Source organism: Bidens hawaiensis, unplaced genomic scaffold (assembly GCF_021521415.1).
Source record: "Bidens hawaiensis isolate Kalapana, Puna unplaced genomic scaffold, B.hawaiensis_p1.1 tig00419434_1, whole genome shotgun sequence".
Lineage (NCBI taxonomy): Eukaryota > Viridiplantae > Streptophyta > Magnoliopsida > Asterales > Asteraceae > Bidens > Bidens hawaiensis.
The window spans coordinates 839,272-852,558 of record NW_027504859.1 but is presented as its reverse complement, the minus strand read 5'-3'; positions in this window follow the sequence as shown (position 1 = coordinate 852,558).

Genomic DNA, 13,287 nt, shown 5'->3' with positions numbered 1-13,287 from the left:
GTTCGATGATGACGTGGCGTCGAATGACATGCTAATGTGAGCTACTGCCGGAATATTCCAGATGGGTTTTAGCCGTTGGTTATTGTCAATGTACATGCAGGAACTAAATGGGTCGGGTTTGGTGGCTTTCGGTCGGGTTGTGAGCTTATTTGGATGTTTTTTATTGTTGCTTAATTGGTATGCGGTTAGTGTGCTAGCCAAATTGTTTCTAGTATTTTAGGTATTGGCGTTGAATAACAAGGGATGAGTTATAATAAGAAGATTAGTTTTTTTAGGAATGATAGAAAATAATCTTGTTCTTCTTTTGAGAATTGAATGGTTGAGATTAGATTAGATTAGATTAGATTAGAGAGATCATCAAGTGTAAAACAAGGGTAATGACATAATAGGGATAACACATTTGTTGACTCTCTCTTCACATGCAAGCCACATGTCAAATTCCCCCATCATTTTAAAACGTCCATAACTTTTTTATACGACATTTTTTTTTCAAAACAATTTCACTATAAAAACAATTGTTTTTTTTATCTTTTATATGAGTACCATATTGCTTTATAAAAATAAAAAAAAATCGTGTGTTTTTACAAGGTGTTTTTTTATCATAATTGTGTTATACAGTTGTGTTTTATTTATTCATAGTGTTTTTTGCATTGTGTTTTTTACATTGTGTTATTTAATTGTGTTTCATTGTGTTTTTATTTTCATTGTGTTTTTTCCATGATGTTTTTTACATTGTGTCTTTTTCATTGTGTTTTTCATAGTGTTTTATTTTCCGACGAAATTTCCGAAGACTTTTCCGGCAAGGTGGGTGGCGGTAGGCGGTGGTAGTTGAAGGAGATGAGTGAAAATTTAAGTGGGTTTTAATTAAGTGTTTTTGAAATTAAATTAAGTGAGTTTCAATATTAAGGTAATAGATTAAAATACCCTCATTCCTAGGCTTCTTAGGAAAACCAAACTTCTTATTTGATCCTTTGTATACTTAGTACTTAATAATTAGTGTGAATAAAAGGTGGAGTCATTAGCGGAATCCATGTGATAACTTTGTAAGATCACTTTGAGTGTGTGAGTTTAGTAGAAAGGTTGAAAAGATATCTTACTGACAAGTGATATGAGAGCATGCTAGTTCATTTAGAACGACAAGTGAGATACATGCCTCAAGGCTACAATTGATGTGTTGAGTAGGAAACAAAAACTAGCAAAAAAAGTGATGTTAAAAGAATAGATCACAAAGTTGTGAAAGAAGTGGAGGGCCATAAAAACTTCCTAGGATTAGAAAGCAAAGTGAATAGTGCAATACAGAAAGGGAATGGTACTGGGGAAGAGGTGGGGGGGGGGGGGTTTATGAATCTTGGACGACGTGACCACGATCAAGACTGCCACACTGCATTAAGGTGGAGACGTCGACATGTGGCCATTGAATGAGGTACGTGCACCATCAAAACTTGCAATTAGTTTGTTCGAGAGCTTAAGATCATATGCTGTCTTTTGATTTGATGGCATGGTCAATTGTTTAAGTGTTATGTCTTTGATTTGATTTTATCTTTTCAATTGGTGAACCTATTGTGGTATCTCAATATGTGCTAATGAAGATAAAGAAGCAGTGGTGAGCACGGTTCGGTTTAATTATTGGGTGAAACCCAAACCGAAACCGAAGCTATCGGTTATTTTAGAATACCAACCGATCGATTTTCAGTTATTTTTGGTTTTTTTTATTGTTAGAAGACATTGCAAAAAAAAAAAAAAAAAAATCAAAAAATAGAGTACGTCATATATATTGATTTCAAAATACAAAAATAGGAACGTGTTACGTGGAACCAAACAAATACAAAATTGTTTGAGTAGTAGAGTTTAAAATTTAACAAAGTTTTTAATCAAAAAATATACTAAAAGTTTGGCCTGAATCTTCATTCATTATCTTATTCATCTTCAAAGTCTAGACCAAATCCTCATCATCTTCATAACCGTTAATGATAGATTCTTTTGATGTTTTGTTTCCAGTCATAACATCTTAAAAATCACGTAAAAAACATAGGTCCGATTAATCTGTTCGGTTTTTTTAAAATGGATAACTGAACCCAAACCCAAAAATCGGTTTTTTGAAAAACTAAAAAATTAACCGTCGGTTAATGTTTCGGTTCGGTTTTTTTGTTATTCGGTTTTCTGCTCACCCCTATAAAGAAGTGTTGCTCAAAGTGAACAACTGGTAAGCTGTTATGCCTTTTGATTTCGACTAGCTGACAAGTTGACCATATCACTTGTTCTTTCTGAGCATCACTTCTTTTTTTATCTTCATCAACATCTATTGAGATACCATAATAGGTTCACCAATTAAGAAGATAAATCAAACCACAGACATAACATTTGAACTATTAATCCTATCATCATATCAAAAGACAACATAGGATTGTTTTTCCGGAACTTTGTGGTGAGTTCTAGTCTCACTTGAGACATGGGGATAAATTAAGATGGAAAAACTAGTTGTTAAGAAAAAAGAGGAGTTTATAGAGACTACACAGGTTAGTTTACGCTGAGGCAAATCAAAGTTGGCATAAACAAATTTTATGCCCTTTTCCCAAGGTAATCTAATATGTTTATTTGTTTTGGATGATTACAATTGTTTTCTGAAACTTCTTGAGTTTTATTCATCCTAGAAGCGCATTATTTGACAGAAAGAAGAGGTTATTGTAAGGCCCCGATCCCGGTGCCCTACATGAACGTTGAATTTACTCATAAACATAGTTCTAAATATTAGAGTTAATCAAAACTTTTCGCAAAAAATAAACTTCAACCATAATATTACATAACATCGAAAATCTTGTCTTATCATTATTATTTTTTTCAAATTTGTCTTTCAAAATAAAACATAGTTATATAGAACATCATAACATTTCCCTTGAGATGCCAGTGTCTTCGATCCTATGCCATGTGTCTGTATCAAGCGAGCTGCCTCAACCTATTCACCTGTGTGCATACTAAAAGTCAGCTACGCTGAGTGAGTTCTAGTTAATCAGGCAACACACAATTAATACACATACTTACTTATAAATACGTATCCGAAGATACATATTACATTCTTAGCCTGTTACCTTTCTTTATATATACTTTCATTCTTTCTTTCATACTTTCATTCATTTAGACTGTGCATTTCATACATAACTAGCTATTCGTTTTAAAGAGCGTTTCACCCTATAACCTTTGCAGATATTATTAGGGTCTGCACCCTTTAACCTTCGCAGATATTATTAGGGTCTGCAACCCTTTAACCATACATTCCATCCATCTTTTAATCATACATACCTTTTCCTTATATAACATACCTTCATACATACTCATTTCATTACTTACCTTCATACATACTAGACATACTACACATTACTTTCCTTGACGACACGTGCAATATCCGAAGGTCATTCACGCCTCGACAAGAATTCAGTCATAACATTTATAACATTCATACATATTATCACGTCAATCATCATAGCATACACTTACCATCTAAGGTAAGTGTATTAACATTCACATTGAGTATGCACACAACCCCGAAAACATAACAAGGAAATGGGGCTAGGAACTCACTTGGGTCTTGTTTCTTTATGAATTTATAGTAATTCCTTTATTTAACTGGGCTCGGCTAAATGTATAACAATTACACGTATCAATTAACTAGCCTATTCATATCATGCTTCTAGTTATATAAACCCTCAACGAGCGGGGGTCCGGGGCAGCGCCCCTGGCAGCGGGGTCTAGTAGCAGGGTCCAAGGGGCAGAGCCTCTACACCTTCAAATTGCATTAGAATTCTTAAATTATTATTTTATTCGCTATCTCATTCGTATGGCATTCGCTAACCCATTCGTTATGACGAATGACTTCATTCGTTATAACGAATAGTCTGATTCGTTAAGACATCTTCATTCTGGTTTCAGTATCATCCGCTATGCCATTCGCTATGACGAATGGCTCCATCTATTATAACGAATGGCTTGATTCGTTGTCTCAACATGACGAATGAATAATGTCATTCGTGACTCCTACCGGACGAATGAGGGCTCTTTCGTTGCACATGCATTCTCATTAGTTATAATTGCCTAACGAATTGTAACACCCCGACCAAAGGCGGATTATACATCGGGGCGCCACATATTGCTTCATTACTCGCGACACTATTGGTGTCAATATTCATTAATACACATTTTACCGCGCACGCGCAGCGGGGAAAATAAAGAACATAAATCAAACATAAATCAAACATAAATCAATATATTATAAATTATAACATTCAAACAACATTAACTTGTCTTGATACATTTTAATTCTAGGTCCAAAAGTAAAAACGTCCTACGTGTCCACAAGCTCCAAAACAGCTACTGCAAACCTGAACATGTGTTAAAATAAACGTCAAACACTTGCGTGTTGGTGAGAAATCAAGTTTATTACAATACATAGATAACAATAAATCTGCGCGCAACATGTGTATGTCTGGTTTTCAACAAGGGTGTAATCTGATCGGGACCAACTCTAAGAGACAAGACTGCCAGTGCTCACAATTGAGCTCACAAACAAGACTAACTGTGCAAGTGTAACAAAAGAGAAAATCATAAACGATAGTTCTCCCGTGTTCATCTAATGGTACCATGAAAACTGCGGAATAGACCGTCCATACGGTTAATGATCCACACATACAAATAAACAGCCAAGTTTACGTCCTCAACACATGGGATACTGCGCGACTAAAGTTCATAAACAGTTTAAGACTCAAGTTTTGTATGAACACATGAACATCCCAAAGCATTTAAAATAAAAAGGGATTAGATACGAGATAACTCACTTGATAAACGATGCGGTGATAGATATGCAAGAATCAACTCTTAAACAAGCAAAGTTAACCTATAATTAAAGATTATTGTTTTAACGATTGGTTTTAAGTCTTGATTATAAGTTAGCATAATTAATAAGTAAACTATTATATATAATATATATATTACCGGAAAAGCAGGAAGAACAAGGAGGAAGACGGAGGCAGAGAGGAAGACGGCAGAGAGAGCAAGGGGCAAGAGAACAGGAGAGATTAAGTGTTTTGTGTGTGTAGTGTTAGGAAAAAATAATACTATTATTTATAGAGGAACCCTAGGGAACACAATCCTAGAAAAGGGGAAAAGATCTCAAAAAGCAAAAGATATCAAAAAGCATAAGAATCCAAAAGCAAAAGATATCAAAAGATATGGCAGCTGCAGGGGGCAAGATAAAGCTGACAGGGAACAGTAACAGGCATGGGCAGGTCAGATAAAGGTACTGGTCAAGCATGGCAAAAGCAGATCTCAAAAGATAATGTCAGTCACTTTTTCTACCAACCAATGGGGGTTGGTACGCATGCTGCGCCGAAAGTAACTATTCAGACATTAGATAGGTTAGGTCAACAGCACAGAAGATAAGACAACACAAAAGCAAACGGCTAGATTTAAACAGAAGATACAAGGGTTAAGCGCGGGAAGGCTGAGTGCGCGAGCGCGAAGGCTGGCACAACAATCCTTAGCGCACTGCGGGAAGAATCACAAATCCTTAGCGTGCTGCGTGAAGAACAAGAATTCTAAGCGCATCGCGGGAAGTACATACATTCTTAGCGCATTGCGGGAAGAACATGCATTCTTAGCGCGCTGCGAGAAGAGTTCTCTTCACGCATCGCAGGAACAAGATGTCTTCACGCAGGCTTCCATGTAAGGAGTCTGGCGCGTGGAGCTGCAGACATCCTTAGGCGGGAAGAACCAAAGGACAAGCAAAGAGGAGGGAAACAAGGCGTAAGGGCGGGACGGCGACAAGAGGGAAAAGAAGGCGGAGAGAAGAGGGACGGGACGGCGGGAAGGAAAAGAGAGGAAGAGGCGGAGAGGAAAATATATTGTTATTATTAAAAGTAAAGTATAAGTATAAATGTTAAATAATAAAAGAGAGATCGGGTCAGAGAACGGGTACCTGGGTCGGGTCGGATCGGGGCAGATGTCACAGTCTCCCCTACTTTAAGAAATTTCGTCCCGAAATTTATCTCGAAGTAGGTTGCGCAGAGAACAGGTGCGGGTACTTGATCTTCATTTGATCTTCCCTTTCCCATGTAAACTCGGCTCCGCGCTTGGACTCCCAGCGAACTTTCACGATAGGGATACGACTGCGCTTGGTTTGCTTAACCTCGCGATCCATAATCTCAACAGGCTTCTCAATGAAATGCATGGATTCATCAACTTGAACTTCATCAAGTGGAATGTGAAGGTTCTCGTCTGCTAAACACTTCTTGAGATTGGAAACATGGAACGTTGGATGCACATTACTGAGCGCGAGCGGCAGGTCAAGTCTGTAGGCAACTTTTCCCACACGCGCGAGAATCTTGAATGGACCAACATAACGAGGAGCAAGCTTACCCTTCTTCCCAAAGCGGACAACACCTTTCCAAGGCGACACTTTGAGGAGAACAAGATCACCAACTTGAAATTCGAGAGGCTTTCGCCTACGATCTGCGTAACTCTTCTGTCGGCTTCTGGCAGTCAGCAAATGATCACGGATCTTGGCGATTTTATCGGTTGTCTCTTGAACAAGTTCGGGTCCTGTGATTTGAGTTTCACCCACTTCGCTCCAACAAATCGGGGAGCGGCACTTACGACCGTAAAGTGCTTCAAATGGGGCCATACCGATACTGGAATGATGGCTGTTATTATAAGAGAACTCAATCAAAGGCAGGTGCGAATCCCAATTACCTCCAAAATCAAGAACACAAGATCGGAGCATATCCTCAAGAGTTTGAATAGTTCGCTCAGACTGACCGTCAGTCTGAGGATGATATGCCGTACTCATGTCCAAGCGAGTTCCTAGAGCAGATTGGAGAGATTTCCAAAAGCGAGATATAAAACGGCCATCGCGATCGGATATGATGCTCAAAGGAGTACCATGGCGGCAGACAATTTCCTTGACATAAAGCTGCGCGAGTTGCTCAACACGGTAGTTTTCACGAATGGGCAGGAAGTGAGCAGACTTAGTCAATCGATCCACTATTACCCAAATGCTATCATGCTTGCTTGCTGTCAAAGGTAACTTGGTAATAAAGTCCATCGCTACACATTCCCATTTCCATGTAGGAATTTCTGGTTGTTCGAGCAAACCAGATGGGCGTTGGTGTTCAGCTTTAACTTTAGAACAAGTCAGGCACTTAGCTACGAACACAGCAATATCCTTTTTCATGCCAGGCCACCAATAAGTAATGCGCAAATCCTTGTACATCTTATCAGCGCCAGGATGAATAGAATATCGAGATTTGTGCGCTTCACTCAGGATATCAGCGCGAAGATTCTCATCAAAGGGAATCCAGATGCGATTAAGATAACAGAGAATTCCACTCAGATTAGGGACAAAGAGTGCTTCCGCGCCACACGCTAACTCGGCGCGAAGGTTACCATTACTGATGGATGCGCGCTGCGCGTCACGAATACGCGATTCAAGGTTGCTTTGAATCGGCGCGAAGTGAAGCTGGGTGCGCGGCAAGATACAGTTAAGTTGGCAGGGTTTTCGGCTGAGCGCATCGGCTACCACATTAGCCTTACCAGGATGATACCGGATCTCACAATCGTAATCGCTGATGAGTTCGTTCCATCGGCGTTGCCTCATGTTAAGTTCCTTCTGATCAAAGATATGCTGAAGGCTTTTATGGTCAGTGTAGAGGATACACTTAGTACCATAAAGGTAGTGTCTCCAGATCTTCAAGGCAAAAACAACTGCACCAAGCTCGAGGTCGTGAGTTGTATAATTCTTTTCATGAACCTTAAGTTGCCTTGATGCGTAAGCGATAACCTTGCCTCGTTGCATAAGAACACAACCGAGACCTTGGTTGGATGCATCGCAATACACGACAAAATCATCATTACCCTCAGGTAGCGCAAGAACAGGAGCTTCACACAACAAACGCTTGAGCGTTAGAAAGGCTTCTTCTTGCTTCGAGCCCCAAATATACGGTTTACCTTTGTGCGTCAGAGCTGTTAAAGGCAAAGCGATCTTTGAGAAGTTCGAAATGAAACGCCGGTAATAACCAGCTAAGCCCAGAAAGGAACGGATCTCAGAAGGAGAGGATGGCGTAATCCAGTTCTTGATTGCTTCAATCTTGGATGGGTCGACATGAATACCCATCTTGTTTACAACATGACCAAGAAACTGTACTTCATCAGACCAAAATTCACACTTGGAAAGCTTAGCATAGAGTTGCTCGGCTCTAAGCTTTTGCAATACCAATCGGAGATGTTGCTCATGCTCGGTCTTGGTCTTAGAATACACCAGAACATCATCGATAAACACGATCACGAATTTATCCAAGAAAGGCCTACACACCCGATTCATAAGATCCATGAAAACGGCGGGTGCGTTGGTTAGACCGAAGGACATGACCAAGAATTCAAAATGGCCATAACGAGTACGAAAAGCAGTCTTCGGAACATCTTCATCGCGGATACGCAACTGATGATAACCAGAACGGAGATCAATCTTCGAGAAACAAGAGGCACCTTGGAGTTGATCAAAGAGGTCGTCAATACGCGGTAAGGGATATCGGTTCTTAATGGTGAGTTTGTTCAACTCGCGGTAATCAATACACATGCGAAACGATCCATCTTTCTTTTTAACGAACAACACCGGAGCACCCCAGGGCGAAGAGCTAGGGCGAATGAATCCTTTAGCAGTCAACTCTTGAAGTTGGCTTGCCAATTCTTGCATCTCAGCGGGTGCAAGACGATAAGGAGATTTAGCCACGGGGGAAGCACCAGGGACAAGATCAATACGGAACTCGACTTCACGAGCGGGAGGGATACCAGGAAGATCATCAGGAAAAACTTCAGGGAAATCACGCACAACAGGGATATCGCGAAGCTTCTTTCCTTCATCGGGTTTAACCACATGGGCTAGAAATGCAATACACTTCTTCCGCATGAGTCTTTGGGCTTCGGCGCAAGACATAAGTTTAAGACCGCGGGAGGGTTTTTCGCCGTAAATGTGAAGATCACCATTTTCTCGAGGAATGCGAATCAATTTCTTGGCGCAAATAACTTCGGCGCGATTATTCGAAAGCCAGTCCATACCAATAATAACATCAAAGCTTCCAAGAGGCATAGGGATGAGGTCGATCAGAAAATCGTTTTCGTTAAGATTAAGCGTACAATCTTTAATCACAGAGTTAATTAATATAGTTTCACCGTTAGCCAATTCAACTGAAAAATCCTCTTTTAAATCGCTGCGCGGTCGCGCAAGCTTCTGCTCGAAGGCGCGAGAGATAAAACTTCGATCGGCGCCAGTATCAAAAAGTACAGAAGCATAAAATCCGTTAAGTAAAAATGTACCATTAACTACGTCATTATTCGCTTGCGCTTGGTGCGCGGTTATGTTAAAAGCTCGTCCACGCGTTACTTGGTTTGAAATCTGGTTCACCGGATTCGCTTGCGTAATCTGAACTTGTAGTCTCGGGCACGCGTTCCGGAAATGACTGGGATCACCGCAGTTATAGCACGACCTGGGTCGTGGGTTTTGGTAGGTTGGTTGAGGGTTTTGCGGGTAGACTGGTGGTGTTGGCGCAATTGGATTGGCGAGAAGGACTCTACAGTTTTCAGCAGTGTGACCAGTACGGCCACATCGGGTACAAAGTCGACACGGGGTTTGGGGTTGGGTGGTGAAATCTACAGGTTGGGCAAAAGGGATGGTTTCCTGTGTAAGGTTTCTTAGGAGGCGGGGCAGGGAGTGCGGGAGTGGTTATGGCATAGTTGTGGCCTATAGGAGGTGTTGGGTAGGCTGACAGAGGTTGAGGGGCGTATGCTAGAGGCTGGTAAGCGGGTTGCTGGACTATGGGCGGGTTGGTAAGCGCGTAAGCTTGTCTGCGCCTACGTTTCTGGTTATGGTTTGAGGGTTCAGGTTTGGTTTCTGCGGGTTCATGGGCAGTTTTGGTGGTTTTGGTCTTCTCAGTTCCCCGCAGGAACAGGGTTCCTGCTCTGACATGGTTGTCGCTAAGCACAGCGGCCAACTCGATGGCGTCAGAGAGGGTAACTGGGTTTCTGGCCCATACAGAATCTTGAATTTCCATGGGGAGACCCCCAAGGAATTTCTCGATTGCTCGGCGTGAAGGGGTAACAAGGTGAGGAACCAGTAAGCTTAGCTCGTGGAAGCGCGTCGCGTACTCGCGCGCTTCACCGCTGTATTGCTTCAAGTTCCAGAATTCTTCCTCCAGGCGCTTAACTTCGTTGGGAGGGCAGAATTCTCGCGTAAGAATTTCCTTGAATTCCTCCCATGTCATGCTAGAAGCAGCCTCTGCGCCACGCGCATGAGCTACTCCATTCCACCATGTAAGCGCTCTGGATTCCAGGACACTGGAAGCATATAGGGTTCGTCTTTCTGAGGGGCATCGGGTATGGAGGAAAGTGTTTTCAATCTTCTCAAGCCATTGGAGCATCACGGTGGCTCCTTCAAGACCTGTGAACTTCGGAGGGTTACCCGCATTAAAGGACTTAATGTTATAACTGGTGGTGTTGGTATTGTTTTGGCTCAAAGCTTGGGCTATTGCGGCGGCCATTTCCTGGGAACGTTGCTGTCTACGCATGCGCGAGGCTTCTCTTCTCTGAAATCGGCGAGATAGCGGAGGCATTCTATAAAAATTTTAATTTTAGTTAATATCTTGGTTTTAGCGCAAAGTTTTAATCTTATAAAGCTTGGTTTCACGGAGTTAGATACTATCAAAAGTTAAAGTAAAATAAATGACCCAAAATGCAGACTTAATAAAGGTAACAAATTCGAATCAGAAATCGACAATTCATGTATCACCATGACTTTCCGAATTCCCAATTTAAAATATACGAGTAAACGAGTATTGGAGATTGACGATTCATGTATCACCATGACTTTCCAATCTTCAAGAAAATGAGTATTGGAGGTTGACAATTCATGTATCACCATGACTTTTCAAGTCTCCAACCTCAGAACATAATCGTAAATGGAAATTGAAAATCAATTATTCATGTATCACCATGACTTTTCGGATTTTCAAATCCCACAAACGAACATGTAAGTAAAATCAATAAAAATCGAAATTCAACCAAAATCGAAATATCGCGAAATAAAACATAAAATCATATACTGCGCAAGCGCGAGCATATTCATAAATAACGAGTAATTAACAATAAGCGCGCAAACATGAGATTTCTCTCATGCGCGAGAAGGGACTCTTAGGTATTCTAGGCCGTTACGTCTAACCACCTATCCTAAAGTCAACGAGCTCTGATACCAATCTGTAACACCCCGACCAAAGGCGGATTATACATCGGGGCGCCACATATTGCTTCATTACTCGCGACACTATTGGTGTCAATATTCATTAATACACATTTTACCGCGCACGCGCAGCGGGGAAAATAAAGAACATAAATCAAACATAAATCAAACATAAATCAATATATTATAAATTATAACATTCAAACAACATTAACTTGTCTTGATACATTTTAATTCTAGGTCCAAAAGTAAAAACGTCCTACGTGTCCACAAGCTCCAAAACAGCTACTGCAAACCTGAACATGTGTTAAAATAAACGTCAAACACTTGCGTGTTGGTGAGAAATCAAGTTTATTACAATACATAGATAACAATAAATCTGCGCGCAACATGTGTATGTCTGGTTTTCAACAAGGGTGTAATCTGATCGGGACCAACTCTAAGAGACAAGACTGCCAGTGCTCACAATTGAGCTCACAAACAAGACTAACTGTGCAAGTGTAACAAAAGAGAAAATCATAAACGATAGTTCTCCCGTGTTCATCTAATGGTACCATGAAAACTGCGGAATAGACCGTCCATACGGTTAATGATCCACACATACAAATAAACAGCCAAGTTTACGTCCTCAACACATGGGATACTGCGCGACTAAAGTTCATAAACAGTTTAAGACTCAAGTTTTGTATGAACACATGAACATCCCAAAGCATTTAAAATAAAAAGGGATTAGATACGAGATAACTCACTTGATAAACGATGCGGTGATAGATATGCAAGAATCAACTCTTAAACAAGCAAAGTTAACCTATAATTAAAGATTATTGTTTTAACGATTGGTTTTAAGTCTTGATTATAAGTTAGCATAATTAATAAGTAAACTATTATATATAATATATATATTACCGGAAAAGCAGGAAGAACAAGGAGGAAGACGGAGGCAGAGAGGAAGACGGCAGAGAGAGCAAGGGGTAAGAGAACAGGAGAGATTAAGTGTTTTGTGTGTGTAGTGTTAGGAAAAAATAATACTATTATTTATAGAGGAACCCTAGGGAACACAATCCTAGAAAAGGGGAAAAGATCTCAAAAAGCAAAAGATATCAAAAAGCATAAGAATCCAAAAGCAAAAGATATCAAAAGATATGGCAGCTGCAGGGGGCAAGATAAAGCTGACAGGGAACAGTAACAGGCATGGGCAGGTCAGATAAAGGTACTGGTCAAGCATGGCAAAAGCAGATCTCAAAAGATAATGTCAGTCACTTTTTCTACCAACCAATGGGGGTTGGTACGCATGCTGCGCCGAAAGTAACTATTCAGACATTAGATAGGTTAGGTCAACAGCACAGAAGATAAGACAACACAAAAGCAAACGGCTAGATTTAAACAGAAGATACAAGGGTTAAGCGCGGGAAGGCTGAGTGCGCGAGCGCGAAGGCTGGCACAACAATCCTTAGCGCACTGCGGGAAGAATCACAAATCCTTAGCGTGCTGCGTGAAGAACAAGAATTCTAAGCGCATCGCGGGAAGTACATACATTCTTAGCGCATTGCGGGAAGAACATGCATTCTTAGCGCGCTGCGAGAAGAGTTCTCTTCACGCATCGCAGGAACAAGATGTCTTCACGCAGGCTTCCATGTAAGGAGTCTGGCGCGTGGAGCTGCAGACATCCTTAGGCGGGAAGAACCAAAGGACAAGCAAAGAGGAGGGAAACAAGGCGTAAGGGCGGGACGGCGACAAGAGGGAAAAGAAGGCGGAGAGAAGAGGGACGGGACGGCGGGAAGGAAAAGAGAGGAAGAGGCGGAGAGGAAAATATATTGTTATTATTAAAAGTAAAGTATAAGTATAAATGTTAAATAATAAAAGAGAGATCGGGTCAGAGAACGGGTACCTGGGTCGGGTCGGATCGGGGCAGATGTCACACGAATGACCATAAGCTCTTATCCAAATCTTTGACTCAGATGTCAAAGTCAAAATTGATAAGAACACCTATCAGTCAACTGAACGGGAATTGCAAT